This window comes from Hyla sarda, unplaced genomic scaffold, assembly GCF_029499605.1.
Source record: "Hyla sarda isolate aHylSar1 unplaced genomic scaffold, aHylSar1.hap1 scaffold_1025, whole genome shotgun sequence".
NCBI lineage: Eukaryota > Metazoa > Chordata > Amphibia > Anura > Hylidae > Hyla > Hyla sarda.
The window spans coordinates 66511-90995 of NW_026607644.1; the positions used below are offsets into that span (position 1 = coordinate 66511).

General features: G+C 46.6%; 9 non-coding genes and 2 pseudogenes across 9 annotated transcripts; all 11 read left to right on the forward strand.

Annotated features, from left to right (window-relative positions):
* Positions 1–1707: 1707 nt before the first annotated feature.
* On the forward strand, positions 1708–1898 carry LOC130298843 (U2 spliceosomal RNA). Its single transcript, XR_008850131.1, has one exon. It is a non-coding gene; the product is annotated as a U2 spliceosomal RNA (small nuclear RNA).
* A 2092-nt stretch (positions 1899–3990) lies between these two features.
* On the forward strand, positions 3991–4181 carry LOC130298844 (U2 spliceosomal RNA). The gene has a single exon (XR_008850132.1). It is a non-coding gene; the product is annotated as a U2 spliceosomal RNA (small nuclear RNA).
* Positions 4182–6258: 2077 nt separating this feature from the next.
* Positions 6259–6449, forward strand: LOC130298845 (U2 spliceosomal RNA). The gene has a single exon (XR_008850133.1). It is a non-coding gene; the product is annotated as a U2 spliceosomal RNA (small nuclear RNA).
* Positions 6450–8534: 2085 nt separating this feature from the next.
* On the forward strand, positions 8535–8725 carry LOC130298847 (U2 spliceosomal RNA). The gene has a single exon (XR_008850134.1). It is a non-coding gene; the product is annotated as a U2 spliceosomal RNA (small nuclear RNA).
* Positions 8726–10812: 2087 nt separating this feature from the next.
* On the forward strand, positions 10813–11003 carry LOC130298848 (U2 spliceosomal RNA). The gene has a single exon (XR_008850135.1). It is a non-coding gene; the product is annotated as a U2 spliceosomal RNA (small nuclear RNA).
* Positions 11004–13076: 2073 nt separating this feature from the next.
* LOC130298871 (U2 spliceosomal RNA) lies at positions 13077–13267 on the forward strand. Its single transcript, XR_008850158.1, has one exon. It is a non-coding gene; the product is annotated as a U2 spliceosomal RNA (small nuclear RNA).
* Positions 13268–15345: 2078 nt separating this feature from the next.
* On the forward strand, positions 15346–15536 carry LOC130298849 (U2 spliceosomal RNA). The gene has a single exon (XR_008850136.1). It is a non-coding gene; the product is annotated as a U2 spliceosomal RNA (small nuclear RNA).
* Positions 15537–17618: 2082 nt separating this feature from the next.
* LOC130298850 (U2 spliceosomal RNA) lies at positions 17619–17809 on the forward strand. The gene has a single exon (XR_008850137.1). It is a non-coding gene; the product is annotated as a U2 spliceosomal RNA (small nuclear RNA).
* A 2081-nt stretch (positions 17810–19890) lies between these two features.
* Positions 19891–20050, forward strand: LOC130298819 (U2 spliceosomal RNA; annotated as a pseudogene).
* Positions 20051–20745: 695 nt separating this feature from the next.
* LOC130298814 (U2 spliceosomal RNA) lies at positions 20746–20932 on the forward strand. Its single transcript, XR_008850104.1, has one exon. It is a non-coding gene; the product is annotated as a U2 spliceosomal RNA (small nuclear RNA).
* A 2758-nt stretch (positions 20933–23690) lies between these two features.
* On the forward strand, positions 23691–23900 carry LOC130298811 (U2 spliceosomal RNA; annotated as a pseudogene).
* Positions 23901–24485: the final 585 nt, after the last annotated feature.

Here is a 24485-nt window from a genome sequence, read left to right on the forward strand (position 1 = left end):
CGCCACACCCCTACCCCTTAATTCCCTGGTTGAACTTGATGGACATATGTCTTTTTTCGACCGTACTAACTATGTAACTATGTAACATAACATGGGGGGGGGGGGTCTCCTGGCTGTTCACACAGGTGTGTCATTGCTGTACATTGACCATGCATTGCTTCTGTGGTATTGCAAAGGCAAAGACAAATGCTTCCAGCCATCCATTGCACTAATGGATTGGTCATCAGCTGGCTGTCTATGTCCCGCATCAATATAGACCAAAGTACAGAGGGTTAGGCTATGCTATTGTGCACCTACCTGATGCATCAGAAGGTGCGAGGCCCTTGCTAAATTCTGTGCACAGACTTTGAGATCTATGCTTTAGACTGTATCTAAACCTGCTCCAACATGGACTGACATTCTGGCCTACTTTCAGCCGATGCGACTTGTCTGTCGCTGAACAGTCGCTTTTTATGTATTCAGCACCTATGTATAATGTTGTAAAAATGCTCTAGAAGCTAAAGTCGCAGAAATGTCACACATATTTGGCCTGCAACTTTCTGTGCGACAAATTCAGACAGGAAAAATCAGTATAAATCCTTAGAAAATTATCCCCCAGTGTCTCCATCTGCTGGCGGTATTGAATAAGCATTGCTGCACTGATGGGGTATGCATTAGACGAAAAAAAAGAAGAAAAAGAAGAATAATACGCCCAGAAAAGAGGCGAAAAGGAGAAAAACGTAAAAAAACGTGAAAAAAAAGTAAGAGGAAGAGAAGGGAAAAAAAGGTGGAAATGGGTTTAAAAGTGATTTCGGCGGAGATATATATATATATATATATATATATATATATATACGCGCACACACACACATATATATAAACGTATTCTCCGTTGAGATATTGCAGCCGCTGCTGTGTCCAGGCCCAGGAGCCTTAGCACTGTGCTGTGATGTCACTCAATACCACTGACATCACTAGGTGTAAACAACATCTCTCCTTTGCTGTGCATGTGACTATGGAGCTGTTTGGTGATGTCGTCTATTATGGCCTTCATAGAAGCAACAGGAGATTGTTGCATCCATCTAGAACCCTCAGAACTACAGTGCTATGATGTCACTCACTTCCACAGGCCTTGCAGAGTGTAAACAACAACAACCCAGCTTTGTTGTGTATGTAACCATAGGGATTTGTGATGTCACCTAGAACCTTCACAGCAGCGACAGCTTTATGAGGAGCATCAGCACTGCTCTGCCTGAGCAGAACCATCACCGCCATAGGTTGTCAAATAACCCGGGTTTAACCCACACAGGTAAGTCCAATGGGGTGCAGGCATGTCCTCTATGCTTACAGCTTCCCGTGGGTGTTGGTTTGATACCGTTTGGGGACAGCCAAGGAGGCATCTGCAGGCAACAAAGGTAGGTGTGTGCTTGTGTGTGTGTTTCCTATGCAGATCCTAAGCCCAGTGTCACATGCAAGTAGGAGGAGTAAGAAGGGTTCCTGGCAAATCCGGGTTATGGATTGCATTTAAAAAGGCCCCGTGGGAGTGCAATGGGCCCCTGTCTTGCTGCTTAGCAATAATGGTATGGGTTTAGGTTCTGCTGTGTGTACTGGTGGTTGACTGCCCCCCAGCCCAGAGTGTGCATGGAAAATTGTCTGGCAGCCTCCCTGACAGCAAGCAGTGATAGTGCCCATGAAGGGGACCTTGTTGGGCCCGCCCCTTTCACGGTTATCGCTTCTCGGCCTTTTGGCTAAGATCAAGTGTAGTATCTGTTCTTATCAGTTTAATATCTGATACGTCCCCTATCTGGGGACCATATATTAAATGGATTTTTGAGAACGGGGGCCGATTTCGAAGCTTGCTTCCGTCGCCCTATGCATTGACCCGATATGGCAGTATCTTCGGGTACAGTGCACCACCCCCTTACAGGGTTAAAAAGAAAGATTCCTACTTTCATTGCTACCTGCTTGCTGGCTAGCCAGCTAGCCAGCCCTGTGGGCCTTGCTGCTGCTGCTGCTGCAGCCAAAAAACAAAAGGTGGTGCTGCTGCTGCTTCTGCTTCTGCTTGTGTCTGGCCGCTGTTGGAGCGTCCAGGCACAGGACTTCTGCTGCTGCTGACTAAATGGCCTCCTTAATTGGATCATTTGAGTAGCCAGCACACCTGTGCAGGTAGGGCATGACATGATAGGCAGCTGCCTTGATAGCGGGTGGGTGCTGAATGTTCCTAATTGACAAAATAAGATTAATGCTTATGAAGAAATATAAAATCTCATCCCTTCCCCAATATCGCGCCACACCCCTACCCCTTAATTCCCTGGTTGAACTTGATGGACATATGTCTTTTTTCGACCGTACTAACTATGTAACTATGTAACATAACATGGGGGGGGGGGGGAGTCTCCTGGCTGTTCACACAGGTGTGTCATTGCTGTACATTGACCATGCATTGCTTCTGTGGTATTGCAAAGGCAAAGACAAATGCTTCCAGCCATCCATTGCACTAATGGATTGGTCATCAGCTGGCTGTCTATGTCCCGCATCAATATAGACCAAAGTACAGAGGGTTAGGCTATGCTATTGTGCACCTACCTGATGCATCAGAAGGTGCGAGGCCCTTGCTAAATTCTGTGCACAGACTTTGAGATCTATGCTTTAGACTGTATCTAAACCTGCTCCAACATGGACTGACATTCTGGCCTACTTTCAGCCGATGCGACTTGTCTGTCGCTGAACAGTCGCTTTTTATGTATTCAGCACCTATGTATAATGTTGTAAAAATGCTCTAGAAGCTAAAGTCGCAGAAATGTCACACATATTTGGCCTGCAACTTTCTGTGCGACAAATTCAGACAGGAAAAATCAGTATAAATCCTTAGAAAATTATCCCCCAGTGTCTCCATCTGCTGGCGGTATTGAATAAGCATTGCTGCACTGATGGGGTATGCATTAGACGAAAAAAAAGAAGAAAAAGAAGAATAATACGCCCAGAAAAGAGGCGAAAAGGAGAAAAACGTAAAAAAACGTGAAAAAAAAGTAAGAGGAAGAGAAGGGAAAAAAAGGTGGAAATGGGTTTAAAAGTGATTTCGGCGGAGAATATATATATATATATATATATATATATATATATATATATATATATATACGCGCACACACACACATATATATAAACGTATTCTCCGTTGAGATATTGCAGCCGCTGCTGTGTCCAGGCCCAGGAGCCTTAGCACTGTGCTGTGATGTCACTCAATACCACTGACATCACTAGGTGTAAACAACATCTCTCCTTTGCTGTGTATGTGACTATGGAGCTGTTTGGTGATGTCGTCTATTATGGCCTTCATAGAAGCAACAGGAGATTGTTGCATCCATCTAGAACCCTCAGAACTACAGTGCTATGATGTCACTCACTTCCACAGGCCTTGCAGAGTGTAAACAACAACAACCCAGCTTTGTTGTGTATGTAACCATAGGGATTTGTGATGTCACCTAGAACCTTCACAGCAGCGACAGCTTTATGAGGAGCATCAGCACTGCTCTGCCTGAGCAGAACCATCACCGCCATAGGTTGTCAAATAACCCGGGTTTAACCCACACAGGTAAGTCCAATGGGGTGCAGGCATGTCCTCTATGCTTACAGCTTCCCGTGGGTGTTGGTTTGATACCGTTTGGGGACAGCCAAGGAGGCATCTGCAGGCAACAAAGGTAGGTGTGTGCTTGTGTGTGTGTTTCCTATGCAGATCCTAAGCCCAGTGTCACATGCAAGTAGGAGGAGTAAGAAGGGTTCCTGGCAAATCCGGGTTATGGATTGCATTTAAAAAGGCCCCGTGGGAGTGCAATGGGCCCCTGTCTTGCTGCTTAGCAATAATGGTATGGGTTTAGGTTCTGCTGTGTGTACTGGTGGTTGACTGCCCCCCAGCCCAGAGTGTGCATGGAAAATTGTCTGGCAGCCTCCCTGACAGCAAGCAGTGATAGTGCCCATGAAGGGGACCTTGTTGGGCCCGCCCCTTTCACGGTTATCGCTTCTCGGCCTTTTGGCTAAGATCAAGTGTAGTATCTGTTCTTATCAGTTTAATATCTGATACGTCCCCTATCTGGGGACCATATATTAAATGGATTTTTGAGAACGGGGGCCGATTTCGAAGCTTGCTTCCGTCGCCCTATGCATTGACCCGATATGGCAGTATCTTCGGGTACAGTGCACCACCCCCTTACAGGGTTAAAAAGAAAGATTCCTACTTTCATTGCTACCTGCTTGCTGGCTAGCCAGCTAGCCAGCCCTGTGGGCCTTGCTGCTGCTGCTGCTGCAGCCAAAAAACAAAAGGTGGTGCTGCTGCTGCTTCTGCTTCTGCTTGTGTCTGGCCGCTGTTGGAGCGTCCAGGCACAGGACTTCTGCTGCTGCTGACTAAATGGCCTCCTTAATTGGATCATTTGAGTAGCCAGCACACCTGTGCAGGTAGGGCATGACATGATAGGCAGCTGCCTTGATAGCGGGTGGGTGCTGAATGTTCCTAATTGACAAAATAAGATTAATGCTTATGAAGAAATATAAAATCTCATCCCTTCCCCAATATCGCGCCACACCCCTACCCCTTAATTCCCTGGTTGAACTTAATGGACATATGTCTTTTTTCGACCGTACTAACTATGTAACTATGTAACATAACATGGGGGGGGGGGGGTCTCCTGGCTGTTCACACAGGTGTGTCATTGCTGTACATTGACCATGCATTGCTTCTGTGGTATTGCAAAGGCAAAGACAAATGCTTCCAGCCATCCATTGCACTAATGGATTGGTCATCAGCTGGCTGTCTATGTCCCGCATCAATATAGACCAAAGTACAGAGGGTTAGGCTATGCTATTGTGCACCTACCTGATGCATCAGAAGGTGCGAGGCCCTTGCTAAATTCTGTGCACAGACTTTGAGATCTATGCTTTAGACTGTATCTAAACCTGCTCCAACATGGACTGACATTCTGGCCTACTTTCAGCCGATGCGACTTGTCTGTCGCTGAACAGTCGCTTTTTATGTATTCAGCACCTATGTATAATGTTGTAAAAATGCTCTAGAAGCTAAAGTCGCAGAAATGTCACACATATTTGGCCTGCAACTTTCTGTGCGACAAATTCAGACAGGAAAAATCAGTATAAATCCTTAGAAAATTATCCCCCAGTGTCTCCATCTGCTGGCGGTATTGAATAAGCATTGCTGCACTGATGGGGTATGCATTAGACGGAAAAAAAGAAGAAAAAGAAGAATAATACGCCCAGAAAAGAGGCGAAAAGGAGAAAAACGTAAAAAAACGTGAAAAAAAAGTAAGAGGAAGAGAAGGGAAAAAAAGGTGGAAATGGGTTTAAAAGTGATTTCGGCGGAGAAATATATATATATATATATATATATATATATATATACGCGCACACACACACATATATATAAACGTATTCTCCGTTGAGATATTGCAGCCGCTGCTGTGTCCAGGCCCAGGAGCCTTAGCACTGTGCTGTGATGTCACTCAATACCACTGACATCACTAGGTGTAAACAACATCTCTCCTTTGCTGTGCATGTGACTATGGAGCTGTTTGGTGATGTCGTCTATTATGGCCTTCATAGAAGCAACAGGAGATTGTTGCATCCATCTAGAACCCTCAGAACTACAGTGCTATGATGTCACTCACTTCCACAGGCCTTGCAGAGTGTAAACAACAACAACCCAGCTTTGTTGTGTATGTAACCATAGGGATTTGTGATGTCACCTAGAACCTTCACAGCAGCGACAGCTTTATGAGGAGCATCAGCACTGCTCTGCCTGAGCAGAACCATCACCGCCATAGGTTGTCAAATAACCCGGGTTTAACCCACACAGGTAAGTCCAATGGGGTGCAGGCATGTCCTCTATGCTTACAGCTTCCCGTGGGTGTTGGTTTGATACCGTTTGGGGACAGCCAAGGAGGCATCTGCAGGCAACAAAGGTAGGTGTGTGCTTGTGTGTGTGTTTCCTATGCAGATCCTAAGCCCAGTGTCACATGCAAGTAGGAGGAGTAAGAAGGGTTCCTGGCAAATCCGGGTTATGGATTGCATTTAAAAAGGCCCCGTGGGAGTGCAATGGGCCCCTGTCTTGCTGCTTAGCAATAATGGTATGGGTTTAGGTTCTGCTGTGTGTACTGGTGGTTGACTGCCCCCCAGCCCAGAGTGTGCATGGAAAATTGTCTGGCAGCCTCCCTGACAGCAAGCAGTGATAGTGCCCATGAAGGGGACCTTGTTGGGCCCGCCCCTTTCACGGTTATCGCTTCTCGGCCTTTTGGCTAAGATCAAGTGTAGTATCTGTTCTTATCAGTTTAATATCTGATACGTCCCCTATCTGGGGACCATATATTAAATGGATTTTTGAGAACGGGGGCCGATTTCGAAGCTTGCTTCCGTCGCCCTATGCATTGACCCGATATGGCAGTATCTTCGGGTACAGTGCACCACCCCCTTACAGGGTTAAAAAGAAAGATTCCTACTTTCATTGCTACCTGCTTGCTGGCTAGCCAGCTAGCCAGCCCTGTGGGCCTTGCTGCTGCTGCTGCAGCCAAAAAACAAAAGGTGGTGCTGCTGCTGCTTCTGCTTCTGCTTGTGTCTGGCCGCTGTTGGAGCGTCCAGGCACAGGACTTCTGCTGCTGCTGACTAAATGGCCTCCTTAATTGGATCATTTGAGTAGCCAGCACACCTGTGCAGGTAGGGCATGACATGATAGGCAGCTGCCTTGATAGCGGGTGGGTGCTGAATGTTCCTAATTGACAAAATAAGATTAATGCTTATGAAGAAATATAAAATCTCATCCCTTCCCCAATATCGCGCCACACCCCTACCCCTTAATTCCCTGGTTGAACTTGATGGACATATGTCTTTTTTCGACCGTACTAACTATGTAACTATGTAACATAACATGGGGGGGGGGGGGGTCTCCTGGCTGTTCACACAGGTGTGTCATTGCTGTACATTGACCATGCATTGCTTCTGTGGTATTGCAAAGGCAAAGACAAATGCTTCCAGCCATCCATTGCACTAATGGATTGGTCATCAGCTGGCTGTCTATGTCCCGCATCAATATAGACCAAAGTACAGAGGGTTAGGCTATGCTATTGTGCACCTACCTGATGCATCAGAAGGTGCGAGGCCCTTGCTAAATTCTGTGCACAGACTTTGAGATCTATGCTTTAGACTGTATCTAAACCTGCTCCAACATGGACTGACATTCTGGCCTACTTTCAGCCGATGCGACTTGTCTGTCGCTGAACAGTCGCTTTTTATGTATTCAGCACCTATGTATAATGTTGTAAAAATGCTCTAGAAGCTAAAGTCGCAGAAATGTCACACATATTTGGCCTGCAACTTTCTGTGCGACAAATTCAGACAGGAAAAATCAGTATAAATCCTTAGAAAATTATCCCCCAGTGTCTCCATCTGCTGGCGGTATTGAATAAGCATTGCTGCACTGATGGGGTATGCATTAGACGAAAAAAAAGAAGAAAAAGAAGAATAATACGCCCAGAAAAGAGGCGAAAAGGAGAAAAACGTAAAAAAACGTGAAAAAAAAGTAAGAGGAAGAGAAGGGAAAAAAAGGTGGAAATGGGTTTAAAAGTGATTTCGGCGGAGAAATATATATATATATATATATATATATATATATATATATATATATACGCGCACACACACACATATATATAAACGTATTCTCCGTTGAGATATTGCAGCCGCTGCTGTGTCCAGGCCCAGGAGCCTTAGCACTGTGCTGTGATGTCACTCAATACCACTGACATCACTAGGTGTAAACAACATCTCTCCTTTGCTGTGTATGTGACTATGGAGCTGTTTGGTGATGTCGTCTATTATGGCCTTCATAGAAGCAACAGGAGATTGTTGCATCCATCTAGAACCCTCAGAACTACAGTGCTATGATGTCACTCACTTCCACAGGCCTTGCAGAGTGTAAACAACAACAACCCAGCTTTGTTGTGTATGTAACCATAGGGATTTGTGATGTCACCTAGAACCTTCACAGCAGCGACAGCTTTATGAGGAGCATCAGCACTGCTCTGCCTGAGCAGAACCATCACCGCCATAGGTTGTCAAATAACCCGGGTTTAACCCACACAGGTAAGTCCAATGGGGTGCAGGCATGTCCTCTATGCTTACAGCTTCCCGTGGGTGTTGGTTTGATACCGTTTGGGGACAGCCAAGGAGGCATCTGCAGGCAACAAAGGTAGGTGTGTGCTTGTGTGTGTGTTTCCTATGCAGATCCTAAGCCCAGTGTCACATGCAAGTAGGAGGAGTAAGAAGGGTTCCTGGCAAATCCGGGTTATGGATTGCATTTAAAAAGGCCCCGTGGGAGTGCAATGGGCCCCTGTCTTGCTGCTTAGCAATAATGGTATGGGTTTAGGTTCTGCTGTGTGTACTGGTGGTTGACTGCCCCCCAGCCCAGAGTGTGCATGGAAAATTGTCTGGCAGCCTCCCTGACAGCAAGCAGTGATAGTGCCCATGAAGGGGACCTTGTTGGGCCCGCCCCTTTCACGGTTATCGCTTCTCGGCCTTTTGGCTAAGATCAAGTGTAGTATCTGTTCTTATCAGTTTAATATCTGATACGTCCCCTATCTGGGGACCATATATTAAATGGATTTTTGAGAACGGGGGCCGATTTCGAAGCTTGCTTCCGTCGCCCTATGCATTGACCCGATATGGCAGTATCTTCGGGTACAGTGCACCACCCCCTTACAGGGTTAAAAAGAAAGATTCCTACTTTCATTGCTACCTGCTTGCTGGCTAGCCAGCTAGCCAGCCCTGTGGGCCTTGCTGCTGCTGCTGCTGCAGCCAAAAAACAAAAGGTGGTGCTGCTGCTGCTTCTGCTTCTGCTTGTGTCTGGCCGCTGTTGGAGCGTCCAGGCACAGGACTTCTGCTGCTGCTGACTAAATGGCCTCCTTAATTGGATCATTTGAGTAGCCAGCACACCTGTGCAGGTAGGGCATGACATGATAGGCAGCTGCCTTGATAGCGGGTGGGTGCTGAATGTTCCTAATTGACAAAATAAGATTAATGCTTATGAAGAAATATAAAATCTCATCCCTTCCCCAATATCGCGCCACACCCCTACCCCTTAATTCCCTGGTTGAACTTGATGGACATATGTCTTTTTTCGACCGTACTAACTATGTAACTATGTAACATAACATGGGGGGGGGGGGTCTCCTGGCTGTTCACACAGGTGTGTCATTGCTGTACATTGACCATGCATTGCTTCTGTGGTATTGCAAAGGCAAAGACAAATGCTTCCAGCCATCCATTGCACTAATGGATTGGTCATCAGCTGGCTGTCTATGTCCCGCATCAATATAGACCAAAGTACAGAGGGTTAGGCTATGCTATTGTGCACCTACCTGATGCATCAGAAGGTGCGAGGCCCTTGCTAAATTCTGTGCACAGACTTTGAGATCTATGCTTTAGACTGTATCTAAACCTGCTCCAACATGGACTGACATTCTGGCCTACTTTCAGCCGATGCGACTTGTCTGTCGCTGAACAGTCGCTTTTTATGTATTCAGCACCTATGTATAATGTTGTAAAAATGCTCTAGAAGCTAAAGTCGCAGAAATGTCACACATATTTGGCCTGCAACTTTCTGTGCGACAAATTCAGACAGGAAAAATCAGTATAAATCCTTAGAAAATTATCCCCCAGTGTCTCCATCTGCTGGCGGTATTGAATAAGCATTGCTGCACTGATGGGGTATGCATTAGACGAAAAAAAAGAAGAAAAAGAAGAATAATACGCCCAGAAAAGAGGCGAAAAGGAGAAAAACGTAAAAAAACGTGAAAAAAAAGTAAGAGGAAGAGAAGGGAAAAAAAGGTGGAAATGGGTTTAAAAGTGATTTCGGCGGAGAAATATATATATATATATATATATATATATATATATATATATATTATACGCGCACACACACACATATATATAAACGTATTCTCCGTTGAGATATTGCAGCCGCTGCTGTGTCCAGGCCCAGGAGCCTTAGCACTGTGCTGTGATGTCACTCAATACCACTGACATCACTAGGTGTAAACAACATCTCTCCTTTGCTGTGCATGTGACTATGGAGCTGTTTGGTGATGTCGTCTATTATGGCCTTCATAGAAGCAACAGGAGATTGTTGCATCCATCTAGAACCCTCAGAACTACAGTGCTATGATGTCACTCACTTCCACAGGCCTTGCAGAGTGTAAACAACAACAACCCAGCTTTGTTGTGTATGTAACCATAGGGATTTGTGATGTCACCTAGAACCTTCACAGCAGCGACAGCTTTATGAGGAGCATCAGCACTGCTCTGCCTGAGCAGAACCATCACCGCCATAGGTTGTCAAATAACCCGGGTTTAACCCACACAGGTAAGTCCAATGGGGTGCAGGCATGTCCTCTATGCTTACAGCTTCCCGTGGGTGTTGGTTTGATACCGTTTGGGGACAGCCAAGGAGGCATCTGCAGGCAACAAAGGTAGGTGTGTGCTTGTGTGTGTGTTTCCTATGCAGATCCTAAGCCCAGTGTCACATGCAAGTAGGAGGAGTAAGAAGGGTTCCTGGCAAATCCGGGTTATGGATTGCATTTAAAAAGGCCCCGTGGGAGTGCAATGGGCCCCTGTCTTGCTGCTTAGCAATAATGGTATGGGTTTAGGTTCTGCTGTGTGTACTGGTGGTTGACTGCCCCCCAGCCCAGAGTGTGCATGGAAAATTGTCTGGCAGCCTCCCTGACAGCAAGCAGTGATAGTGCCCATGAAGGGGACCTTGTTGGGCCCGCCCCTTTCACGGTTATCGCTTCTCGGCCTTTTGGCTAAGATCAAGTGTAGTATCTGTTCTTATCAGTTTAATATCTGATACGTCCCCTATCTGGGGACCATATATTAAATGGATTTTTGAGAACGGGGGCCGATTTCGAAGCTTGCTTCCGTCGCCCTATGCATTGACCCGATATGGCAGTATCTTCGGGTACAGTGCACCACCCCCTTACAGGGTTAAAAAGAAAGATTCCTACTTTCATTGCTACCTGCTTGCTGGCTAGCCAGCTAGCCAGCCCTGTGGGCCTTGCTGCTGCTGCTGCTGCAGCCAAAAAACAAAAGGTGGTGCTGCTGCTGCTTCTGCTTCTGCTTGTGTCTGGCCGCTGTTGGAGCGTCCAGGCACAGGACTTCTGCTGCTGCTGACTAAATGGCCTCCTTAATTGGATCATTTGAGTAGCCAGCACACCTGTGCAGGTAGGGCATGACATGATAGGCAGCTGCCTTGATAGCGGGTGGGTGCTGAATGTTCCTAATTGACAAAATAAGATTAATGCTTATGAAGAAATATAAAATCTCATCCCTTCCCCAATATCGCGCCACACCCCTACCCCTTAATTCCCTGGTTGAACTTGATGGACATATGTCTTTTTTCGACCGTACTAACTATGTAACTATGTAACATAACATGGGGGGGGGGGTCTCCTGGCTGTTCACACAGGTGTGTCATTGCTGTACATTGACCATGCATTGCTTCTGTGGTATTGCAAAGGCAAAGACAAATGCTTCCAGCCATCCATTGCACTAATGGATTGGTCATCAGCTGGCTGTCTATGTCCCGCATCAATATAGACCAAAGTACAGAGGGTTAGGCTATGCTATTGTGCACCTACCTGATGCATCAGAAGGTGCGAGGCCCTTGCTAAATTCTGTGCACAGACTTTGAGATCTATGCTTTAGACTGTATCTAAACCTGCTCCAACATGGACTGACATTCTGGCCTACTTTCAGCCGATGCGACTTGTCTGTCGCTGAACAGTCGCTTTTTATGTATTCAGCACCTATGTATAATGTTGTAAAAATGCTCTAGAAGCTAAAGTCGCAGAAATGTCACACATATTTGGCCTGCAACTTTCTGTGCGACAAATTCAGACAGGAAAAATCAGTATAAATCCTTAGAAAATTATCCCCCAGTGTCTCCATCTGCTGGCGGTATTGAATAAGCATTGCTGCACTGATGGGGTATGCATTAGACGAAAAAAAAGAAGAAAAAGAAGAATAATACGCCCAGAAAAGAGGCGAAAAGGAGAAAAACGTAAAAAAACGTGAAAAAAAAGTAAGAGGAAGAGAAGGGAAAAAAAGGTGGAAATGGGTTTAAAAGTGATTTCGGCGGAGAAATATATATATATATATATATATATATATATATACGCGCACACACACACATATATATAAACGTATTCTCCGTTGAGATATTGCAGCCGCTGCTGTGTCCAGGCCCAGGAGCCTTAGCACTGTGCTGTGATGTCACTCAATACCACTGACATCACTAGGTGTAAACAACATCTCTCCTTTGCTGTGTATGTGACTATGGAGCTGTTTGGTGATGTCGTCTATTATGGCCTTCATAGAAGCAACAGGAGATTGTTGCATCCATCTAGAACCCTCAGAACTACAGTGCTATGATGTCACTCACTTCCACAGGCCTTGCAGAGTGTAAACAACAACAACCCAGCTTTGTTGTGTATGTAACCATAGGGATTTGTGATGTCACCTAGAACCTTCACAGCAGCGACAGCTTTATGAGGAGCATCAGCACTGCTCTGCCTGAGCAGAACCATCACCGCCATAGGTTGTCAAATAACCCGGGTTTAACCCACACAGGTAAGTCCAATGGGGTGCAGGCATGTCCTCTATGCTTACAGCTTCCCGTGGGTGTTGGTTTGATACCGTTTGGGGACAGCCAAGGAGGCATCTGCAGGCAACAAAGGTAGGTGTGTGCTTGTGTGTGTGTTTCCTATGCAGATCCTAAGCCCAGTGTCACATGCAAGTAGGAGGAGTAAGAAGGGTTCCTGGCAAATCCGGGTTATGGATTGCATTTAAAAAGGCCCCGTGGGAGTGCAATGGGCCCCTGTCTTGCTGCTTAGCAATAATGGTATGGGTTTAGGTTCTGCTGTGTGTACTGGTGGTTGACTGCCCCCCAGCCCAGAGTGTGCATGGAAAATTGTCTGGCAGCCTCCCTGACAGCAAGCAGTGATAGTGCCCATGAAGGGGACCTTGTTGGGCCCGCCCCTTTCACGGTTATCGCTTCTCGGCCTTTTGGCTAAGATCAAGTGTAGTATCTGTTCTTATCAGTTTAATATCTGATACGTCCCCTATCTGGGGACCATATATTAAATGGATTTTTGAGAACGGGGGCCGATTTCGAAGCGTGCTTCCGTCGCCCTATGCATTGACCCGATATGGCAGTATCTTCGGGTACAGTGCACCACCCCCTTACAGGGTTAAAAAGAAAGATTCCTACTTTCATTGCTACCTGCTTGCTGGCTAGCCAGCTAGCCAGCCCTGTGGGCCTTGCTGCTGCTGCTGCTGCAGCCAAAAAACAAAAGGTGGTGCTGCTGCTGCTTCTGCTTCTGCTTGTGTCTGGCCGCTGTTGGAGCGTCCAGGCACAGGACTTCTGCTGCTGCTGACTAAATGGCCTCCTTAATTGGATCATTTGAGTAGCCAGCACACCTGTGCAGGTAGGGCATGACATGATAGGCAGCTGCCTTGATAGCGGGTGGGTGCTGAATGTTCCTAATTGACAAAATAAGATTAATGCTTATGAAGAAATATAAAATCTCATCCCTTCCCCAATATCGCGCCACACCCCTACCCCTTAATTCCCTGGTTGAACTTGATGGACATATGTCTTTTTTCGACCGTACTAACTATGTAACTATGTAACATAACATGGGGGGGGGGGGTCTCCTGGCTGTTCACACAGGTGTGTCATTGCTGTACATTGACCATGCATTGCTTCTGTGGTATTGCAAAGGCAAAGACAAATGCTTCCAGCCATCCATTGCACTAATGGATTGGTCATCAGCTGGCTGTCTATGTCCCGCATCAATATAGACCAAAGTACAGAGGGTTAGGCTATGCTATTGTGCACCTACCTGATGCATCAGAAGGTGCGAGGCCCTTGCTAAATTCTGTGCACAGACTTTGAGATCTATGCTTTAGACTGTATCTAAACCTGCTCCAACATGGACTGACATTCTGGCCTACTTTCAGCCGATGCGACTTGTCTGTCGCTGAACAGTCGCTTTTTATGTATTCAGCACCTATGTATAATGTTGTAAAAATGCTCTAGAAGCTAAAGTCGCAGAAATGTCACACATATTTGGCCTGCAACTTTCTGTGCGACAAATTCAGACAGGAAAAATCAGTATAAATCCTTAGAAAATTATCCCCCAGTGTCTCCATCTGCTGGCGGTATTGAATAAGCATTGCTGCACTGATGGGGTATGCATTAGACGAAAAAAAAGAAGAAAAAGAAGAATAATACGCCCAGAAAAGAGGCGAAAAGGAGAAAAACGTAAAAAAACGTGAAAAAAAAGTAAGAGGAAGAGAAGGGAAAAAAAGGTGGAAATGGGTTTAAAAGTGATTTCGGCGGAGAAATATATATATATATATATATATATATATATATATATACGCGCACACACACACATATATATAAACGTATTCTCCGTTGAGATATTGCAGCCGCTGCTGTGTCCAGGCCCAGGAGCCTTAGCACTGTGCTGTGATGTCACTCAATACCACTGACATCACTAGGTGTAAACAACATCTCTCCTTTGCTGTGTATGTGACTATGGAGCTGTTTGGTGATGTCGTCTATTATGGCCTTCATAGAAGCAACAGGAGATTGTTGCATCCATCTAGAACCCTCAGAACTACAGTGCTATGATGTCACTCACTTCCACAGGCCTTGCAGAGTGTAAACAACAACAACCCAGCTTTGTTGTGTATGTAACCATAGGGATTTGTGATGTCACCTAGAACCTTCACAGCAGCGACAGCTTTATGAGGAGCATCAGCACTGCTCTGCCTGAGCAGAACCATCACCGCCATAGGTTGTCAAATAACCCGGGTTTAACCCACACAGGTAAGTCCAATGGGGTGCAGGCATGTCCTCTATGCTTACAGCTTCCCGTGGGTGTTGGTTTGATACCGTTTGGGGACAGCCAAGGAGGCATCTGCAGGCAACAAAGGTAGGTGTGTGCTTGTGTGTGTGTTTCCTATGCAGATCCTAAGCCCAGTGTCACATGCAAGTAGGAGGAGTAAGAAGGGTTCCTGGCAAATCCGGGTTATGGATTGCATTTAAAAAGGCCCCGTGGGAGTGCAATGGGCCCCTGTCTTGCTGCTTAGCAATAATGGTATGGGTTTAGGTTCTGCTGTGTGTACTGGTGGTTGACTGCCCCCCAGCCCAGAGTGTGCATGGAAAATTGTCTGGCAGCCTCCCTGACAGCAAGCAGTGATAGTGCCCATGAAGGGGACCTTGTTGGGCCCGCCCCTTTCACGGTTATCGCTTCTCGGCCTTTTGGCTAAGATCAAGTGTAGTATCTGTTCTTATCAGTTTAATATCTGATACGTCCCCTATCTGGGGACCATATATTAAATGGATTTTTGAGAACGGGGGCCGATTTCGAAGCTTGCTTCCGTCGCCCTATGCATTGACCCGATATGGCAGTATCTTCGGGTACAGTGCACCACCCCCTTACAGGGTTAAAAAGAAAGATTCCTACTTTCATTGCTACCTGCTTGCTGGCTAGCCAGCTAGCCAGCCCTGTGGGCCTTGCTGCTGCTGCTGCTGCAGCCAAAAAACAAAAGGTGGTGCTGCTGCTGCTTCTGCTTCTGCTTGTGTCTGGCCGCTGTTGGAGCGTCCAGGCACAGGACTTCTGCTGCTGCTGACTAAATGGCCTCCTTAATTGGATCATTTGAGTAGCCAGCACACCTGTGCAGGTAGGGCATGACATGATAGGCAGCTGCCTTGATAGCGGGTGGGTGCTGAATGTTCCTAATTGACAAAATAAGATTAATGCTTATGAAGAAATATAAAATCTCATCCCTTCCCCAATATCGCGCCACACCCCTACCCCTTAATTCCCTGGTTGAACTTGATGGACATATGTCTTTTTTCGACCGTACTAACTATGTAACTATGTAACATAACATGGGGGGGGGGGGTCTCCTGGCTGTTCACACAGGTGTGTCATTGCTGTACATTGACCATGCATTGCTTCTGTGGTATTGCAAAGGCAAAGACAAATGCTTCCAGCCATCCATTGCACTAATGGATTGGTCATCAGCTGGCTGTCTATGTCCCGCATCAATATAGACCAAAGTACAGAGGGTTAGGCTATGCTATTGTGCACCTACCTGATGCATCAGAAGGTGCGAGGCCCTTGCTAAATTCTGTGCACAGACTTTGAGATCTATGCTTTAGACTGTATCTAAACCTGCTCCAACATGGACTGACATTCTGGCCTACTTTCAGCCGATGCGACTTGTCTGTCGCTGAACAGTCGCTTTTTATGTATTCAGCACCTATGTATAATGTTGTAAAAATGCTCTAGAAGCTAAAGTCGCAGAAATGTCACACATATTTGGCCTGCAACTTTCTGTGCGACAAATTCAGACAGGAAAAATCAGTATAAATCCTTAGAAAATTATCCCCCAGTGTCTCCATCTGCTGGCGGTATTGAATAAGCATTGCTGCACTGATGGGGTATGCATTAGACGAAAAAAAAGAAGAAAAAGAAGAATAATACGCCCAGAAAAGAGGCGAAAAGGAGAAAAACGTAAAAAAACGTGAAAAAAAAGTAAGAGGAAGAGAAGGGAAAAAAAGGTGGAAATGGGTTTAAAAGTGATTTCGGCGGAGAAATATATATATATATATATATATATATATATATATATATATACGCGCACACACACACATATATATAAACGTATTCTCCGTTGAGATATTGCAGCCGCTGCTGTGTCCAGGCCCAGGAGCCTTAGCACTGTGCTGTGATGTCACTCAATACCACTGACATCACTAGGTGTAAACAACATCTCTCCTTTGCTGTGTATGTGACTATGGAGCTGTTTGGTGATGTCGTCTATTATGGCCTTCATAGAAGCAACAGGAGATTGTTGCATCCATCTAGAACCCTCAGAACTACAGTGCTATGATGTCACTCACTTCCACAGGCCTTGCAGAGTGTAAACAACAACAACCCAGCTTTGTTGTGTATGTAACCAAAGGGATTTGTGATGTCACCTAGAACCTTCACAGCAGCGACAGCTTTATGAGGAGCATCAGCACTGCTCTGCCTGAGCAGAACCATCACCGCCATAGGTTGTCAAATAACCCGGATTTAACCCACACAGGTAAGTCCAATGGGGTGCAGGCATGTCCTCTATGCTTACAGCTTCCCGTGGGTGTTGGTTTGATACCGTTTGGGGACAGCCAAGGAGGCATCTGCAGGCAACAAAGGTAGGTGTGTGCTTGTGTGTGTGTTTCCTATGCAGATCCTAAGCCCAGTGTCACATGCAAGTAGGAGGAGTAAGAAGGGTTCCTGGCAAATCCGGGTTATGGATTGCATTTAAAAAGGCCCCGTGGGAGTGCAATGGGCCCCTGTCTTGCTGCTTAGCAATAATGGTATGGGTTTAGGTTCTGCTGTGTGTACTGGTGGTTGACTGCCCCCCAGCCCAGAGTGTGCATGGAAAATTGTCTGGCAGCCTCCCTGACAGCAAGCAGTGATAGTGCCCATGAAGGGGACCTTGTTGGGCCCGCCCCTTTCACGGTTATCGCTTCTCGGCCTTTTGGCTAAGATCAAGTGTAGTATCTGTTCTTATCAGTTTAATATCTGATACGTCCCCTATCTGGGGACCATATATTAAATGGATTTTTGAGAACGGGGGCCGATTTCGAAGCTTGCTTCCGTCGCCCTATGCATTGACCCGATATGGCAGTATCTTCGGGTACAGTGCACCACCCCCTTACAGGGTTAAAAAGAAAGATTCCTACTTTCATTGCTACCTGCTTGCTGGCTAGCCAGCTAGCCAGCCCTGTGGGCCTTACTGCTGCTGCAGCCAAAAAACAAAAGGTGGTGCTGCTGCTGCTTCTGCTGCTTCTGCTTCTGCTTGTGTCTGGCCCCTGTTGGAGCGTCCAGGCACAGGACTTCTGCTGCTGCTGACTAAATGGCCTCCTTAATTGGATCATTTGAGTAGCCAGCACACCTGTGCAGGTAGGGCATGACATGATAGGCAGCTGCCTTGATAGCGGGTGGGTGCTGAATGTTCCTAATTGACAAAATAAGATTAATGCTTATGAAGAAATATAAAATCTCATCCCTTCCCCAATATCGCGCCACACCCCTACCCCTTAATTCCCTGGTTGAACGTGATGGACATATGTCTTTTTTCGACCGTACTAACTATGTAACTATGTAACATAACATGGGGGGGGGTCTCCTGGCTGTTCACACAGGTGTGTCATTGCTGTACATTGACCATGCATTGCTTCTGTGGTATTGCAAAGGCAAAGACAAATGCTTCCAGCCATCCATTGCACTAATGGATTGGTCATCAGCTGGCTGTCTATGTCCCGCATCAATATAGACCAAAGTACAGAGGGTTAGGCTATGCTATTGTGCACCTACCTGATGCATCAGAAGGTGCGAGGCCCTTGCTAAATTCTGTGCACAGACTTTGAGATCTATGCTTTAGACTGTATCTAAACCTGCTCCAACATGGACTGACATTCTGGCCTACTTTCAGCCGATGCGACTTGTCTGTCGCTGAACAGTCGCTTTTTATGTATTCAGCACCTATGTATAATGTTGTAAAAATGCTCTAGAAGCTAAAGTCGCAGAAATGTCACACATATTTGGCCTGCAACTTTCTGTGCGACAAATTCAGACAGGAAAAATCAGTATAAATCCTTAGAAAATTATCCCCCAGTGTCTCCATCTGCTGGCGGTATTGAATAAGCATTGCTGCACTGATGGGGTATGCATTAGACGAAAAAAAAGAAGAAAAAGAAGAATAATACGCCCAGAAAAGAGGCGAAAAGGAGAAAAACGTAAAAAAAACGTGAAAAAAAAGTAAGAGGAAGAGAAGGGAAAAAAAGGTGGAAATGGGTTTAAAAGTGATTTCGGCGGAGAAATATATATATATATATATATATATATATATATATATATATATATATGCGCACACACACACATAGATATAAACGTATTCTCCGTTGAGATATTGCAGCCGCTGCTGTGTCCAGGCCCAGGAGCCTTAGCACTGTGCTGTGATGTCACTCAATACCACTGACATCACTAGGTGTAAACAACATCTCTCCTTTGCTGTGTATGTGACTATGGAGCTGTTTGGTGATGTCGTCTATTACGGCCTTCATAGAAGCAACAGGAGATTGTTGCATCCATCTTGAACCCTCAGAACTACAGTGCTATGATGTCACTCACTTCCACAGGCCTTGCAGAGTGTAAACAACAACAACCCAGCTTTGTTGTGTATGTAACCATAGGGATTTGTGATGTCACCTAGAACCTTCACAGCAGCGACAGCTTTATGAGGAGCATCAGCACTGCTCTGCCTGAGCAGAACCATCACCGCCATAGGTTGTCAAATAACCCGGATTTAACCCACACAGGTAAGTCCAATGGGGTGCAGGCATGTCCTCTATGCTTACAGCTTCCCGTGGGTGTTGGTTTGATACCGTTTGGGGACAGCCAAGGAGGCATCTGCAGGCAACAAAGGTAGGTGTGTGCTTGTGTGTGTGTTTCCTATGCAGATCCCAGTGTCACATGCAAGTAGGAGGAGTAAGAAGGGTTCCTGGCAAATCCGGGTTATGGATTGCATTTAAAAAGGCCCCGTGGGAGTGCAATGGGCCCCTGTCTTGCTGCTTAGCAATAATGGTATGGGTTTAGGTTCTGCTGTGTGTACTGGTGGTTGACTGCCCCCCAGCCCAGAGTGTGCATGGAAAATTGTCTGGCAGCCTCCCTGACAGCAAGCAGTGATAGTGCCCATGAAGGGGACCTTGTTGGGCCCGCCCCTTTCACGGTTATCGCTTCTCGGCCTTTTGGCTAAGATCAAGTGTAGTATCTGTTCTTATCAGTTTTCATGCTGGTGGGGATGGGTGCTGCATGGAGGATGCAGGTGTACCAGGGCTTTCCGGGGCTGGTTCTGAGGAATCAGCTCGACGGCTGCCCCGATGTGACCTGTTCCCTCCGGGTCTCGCCATGAGGCTGAGAGGGTCTAGAGCCGAGGTACTTTTGTGCCTCGGGGAGTGGTGACCCCGAGGTGCCGAAACTCACTGGGAGAATAGGCTCACTGAGTTGAAGCACGGGCACCATAATCTCTTCACCTTGTGGCACTCACCTCTTGATTCCCGGCCTTCTGGCTAGGATCAGAGAAATTTTTATAGATCCGGCCGGATGTCCGGGCAGTATATCTGCACACATTCACTTATTTATTTATTTTTTTGTCTCACTGTGTCACTTTTTGCGTGTTGTGTGTTCACAGGATTTGTCAGGATGCGGTAGCCCTTCTGGGTGTCCCTCCTGGCGGTCTAGGGGAGGTGTGTGTGGCCATTAGGTTCCGCACCTCCCTGCAAACACCCCGGGTACCCCTGCTTTGGCAGGGTACCTACCGTAATCGGCTCTGCGGGCAGATACCTTGGCCAACGCCAAGGGGGATGCCGGGAGCATTTGTGGTCCCCTAGTAGCTTTGGCGAAAAGGGACATCGAACCTGGAACCTCGCAGGTACCTTTTGGTCCGGAGGCGAAGGGTAAGGTTTGTTGGGGGGCCTCTCTCCTATCGGAGAAGGGCTTGCGATAGACCGCATCCTTTGTGCACGTTTTTTTTAGTGTAACACGTTTGCACTTTTTCTTGCACTTTGGGTGAATCGAAAGCACGTTCCTCGGCTTTATAAAAAAAAAAAAAAAAAAAAAAATCTGTTCTTATCAGTTTAATATCTGATACGTCCCCTATCTGGGGACCATATATTAAATGGATTTTTGAGAACGGGGGCCGATTTCGAAGCTTGCTTCCGTCGCCCTATGCATTGACCCGATATGGCAGTATCTTCGGGTACAGTGCACCACCCCCTTACAGGGTTAAAAAGAAAGATTCCTACTTTCATTGCTACCTGCTTGCTGGCTAGCCAGCTAGCCAGCCCTGTGGGCCTTGCTGCTGCTGCAGCCAAAAAACAAAAGGTGGTGCTGCTGCTGCTTCTGCTGCTTCTGCTTCTGCTTGTGTCTGGCCCCTGTTGGAGCGTCCAGGCACAGGACTTCTGCTGCTGCTGACTAAATGGCCTCCTTAATTGGATCATTTGAGTAGCCAGCACACCTGTGCAGGTAGGGCATGACATGATAGGCAGCTGCCTTGATAGCGGGTGGGTGCTGAATGTTCCTAATTGACAAAATAAGATTAATGCTTATGAAGAAATATAAAATCTCATCCCTTCCCCAATATCGCGCCACACCCCTACCCCTTAATTCCCTGGTTGAACGTGATGGACATATGTCTTTTTTCGACCGTACTAACTATGTAACTATGTAACATAACATGGGGGGGGGGGGTCTCCTGGCTGTTCACACAGGTGTGTCATTGCTGTACATTGACCATGCATTGCTTCTGTGGTATTGCAAAGGCAAAGACAAATGCTTCCAGCCATCCATTGCACTAATGGATTGGTCATCAGCTGGCTGTCTATGTCCCGCATCAATATAGACCAAAGTACAGAGGGTTAGGCTATGCTATTGTGCACCTACCTGATGCATCAGAAGGTGCGAGGCCCTTGCTAAATTCTGTGCACAGACTTTGAGATCTATGCTTTAGACTGTATCTAAACCTGCTCCAACATGGACTGACATTCTGGCCTACTTTCAGCCGATGCGACTTGTCTGTCGCTGAACAGTCGCTTTTTATGTATTCAGCACCTATGTATAATGTTGTAAAAATGCTCTAGAAGCTAAAGTCGCAGAAATGTCACACATATTTGGCCTGCAACTTTCTGTGCGACAAATTCAGACAGGAAAAATCAGTATAAATCCTTAGAAAATTATCCCCCAGTGTCTCCATCTGCTGGCGGTATTGAATAAGCATTGCTGCACTGATGGGGTATGCATTAGACGAAAAAAAAGAAGAAAAAGAAGAATAATACGCCCAGAAAAGAGGCGAAAGGGAGAAAAACGTAAAAAAACGTGAAAAAAAAGTAAGAGGAAGAGAAGGGAAAAAAAGGTGGAAATGGGTTTAAAAGTGATTTCGGCGGAGAAATATATATATATATATATATATATATATATATATATATATATATATGCGCACACACACACATAGATATAAACGTATTCTCCGTTGAGATATTGCAGCCGCTGCTGTGTCCAGGCCCAGGAGCCTTAGCACTGTGCTGTGATGTCACTCAATACCACTGACATCACTAGGTGTAAACAACATCTCTCCTTTGCTGTGTATGTGACTATGGAGCTGTTTGGTGATGTCGTCTATTACGGCCTTCATAGAAGCAACAGGAGATTGTTGCATCCATCTTGAACCCTCAGAACTACAGTGCTATGATGTCACTCACTTCCACAGGCCTTGCAGAGTGTAAACAACAACAACCCAGCTTTGTTGTGTATGTAACCATAGGGATTTGTGATGTCACCTAGAACCTTCACAGCAGCGACAGCTTTATGAGGAGCATCAGCACTGCTCTGCCTGAGCAGAACCATCACCGCCATAGGTTGTCAAATAACCCGGATTTAACCCACACAGGTAAGTCCAATGGGGTGCAGGCATGTCCTCTATGCTTACAGCTTCCCGTGGGTGTTGGTTTGATACCGTTTGGGGACAGCCAAGGAGGCATCTGCAGGCAACAAAGGTAGGTGTGTGCTTGTGTGTGTGTTTCCTATGCAGATCCTAAGCCCAGTGTCACATGCAAGTAGGAGGAGTAAGAAGGGTTCCTGGCAAATCCGGGTTATGGATTGCATTTAAAAAGGCCCCGTGGGAGTGCAATGGGCCCCTGTCTTGCTGCTTAGCAATAATGGTATGGGTTTAGGTTCTGCTGTGTGTACTGGTGGTTGACTGCCCCCCAGCCCAGAGTGTGCATGGAAAATTGTCTGGCAGCCTCCCTGACAGCAAGCAGTGATAGTGCCCATGAAGGGGACCTTGTTGGGCCCGCCCCTTTCACGGTTATCGCTTCTCGGCCTTTTGGCTAAGATCAAGTGAGGCTGAGAGGGTCTAGAGCCGAGGTACTTTTGTGCCTCGGGGAGTGGTGACCCCGAGGTGCCGAAACTCACTGGGAGAATAGACTCACTGAGTTGAAGCACGGGCACCATAATCTCTTCACCTTGTGGCACTCACCTCTTGATTCCCGGCCTTCTGGCTAGGATCAGAGAAATTTTTATAGATCCGGCCGGATGTCCGGGCAGTATATCTGCACACATTCACTTATTTATTTCTTTTTTGTCTCACTGTGTCACTTTTTGCGTGTTGTGTGTTCACAGGATTGGTCAGGATGCGGTAGCCCTTCTGGGTGTCCCTCCTGGCGGTCTAGGGGAGGTGTGTGTGGCCATTAGGTTCCGCACCTCCCTGCAAACACCCCGGGTACTCCTGCTTTGGCAGGGTACCTACCGTAATCGGCTCTGCGGGCAGATACCTTGGCTAACGCCAAGGGGGATGCCGGGAGCATTTGTGGTCCCCTAGTAGCTTCGGCGAAAAGGGACATCGAACCTGGAACCTCGCAGGTACCTTTTGGTCCGGAGGCGAAGGGTAAGGTTTGTTGGGGGGCCTCTCTCCTATCGGAGAAGGGCTTGCGATAGACCGCATCCTTTGTGCACGTTTTTTTAGTGTAACACGTTTGCACTTTTTCTTGCACTTTGGGTGAATCGAAAGCACGTTCCTCGGCTTTAGATAAAAAATCTGTTCTTATCAGTTTAATATCTGATACGTCCCCTATCTGGGGACCATATATTAAATGGATTTTTGAGAACGGGGGCCGATTTCGAAGCTTGCTTCCGTCGCCCTATGCATTGACCCGATATGGCAGTATCTTCGGGTACAGTGCACCACCCCCTTACAGGGTTAAAAAGAAAGATTCCTACTTTCATTGCTACCTGCTTGCTGGCTAGCCAGCTAGCCAGCCCTGTGGGCCTTGCTGCTGCTGCAGCCAAAAAACAAAAGGTGGTGCTGCTGCTGCTTCTGCTGCTTCTGCTTCTGCTTGTGTCTGGCCCCTGTTGGAGCGTCCAGGCACAGGACTTCTGCTGCTGCTGACTAAATGGCCTCCTTAATTGGATCATTTGAGTAGCCAGCACACCTGTGCAGGTAGGGCATGACATGATAGGCAGCTGCCTTGATAGCGGGTGGGTGCTGAATGTTCCTAATTGACAAAATAAGATTAATGCTTATGAAGAAATATAAAATCTCATCCCTTCCCCAATATCGCGCCACACCCCTACCCCTTAATTCCCTGGTTGAACGTGATGGACATATGTCTTTTTTCGACCGTACTAACTATGTAACTATGTAACATAACATGGGGGGGGGGGGGGGGGTCTCCTGGCTGTTCACACAGGTGTGTCATTGCTGTACATTGACCATGCATTGCTTCTGTGGTATTGCAAAGGCAAAGACAAATGCTTCCAGCCATCCATTGCACT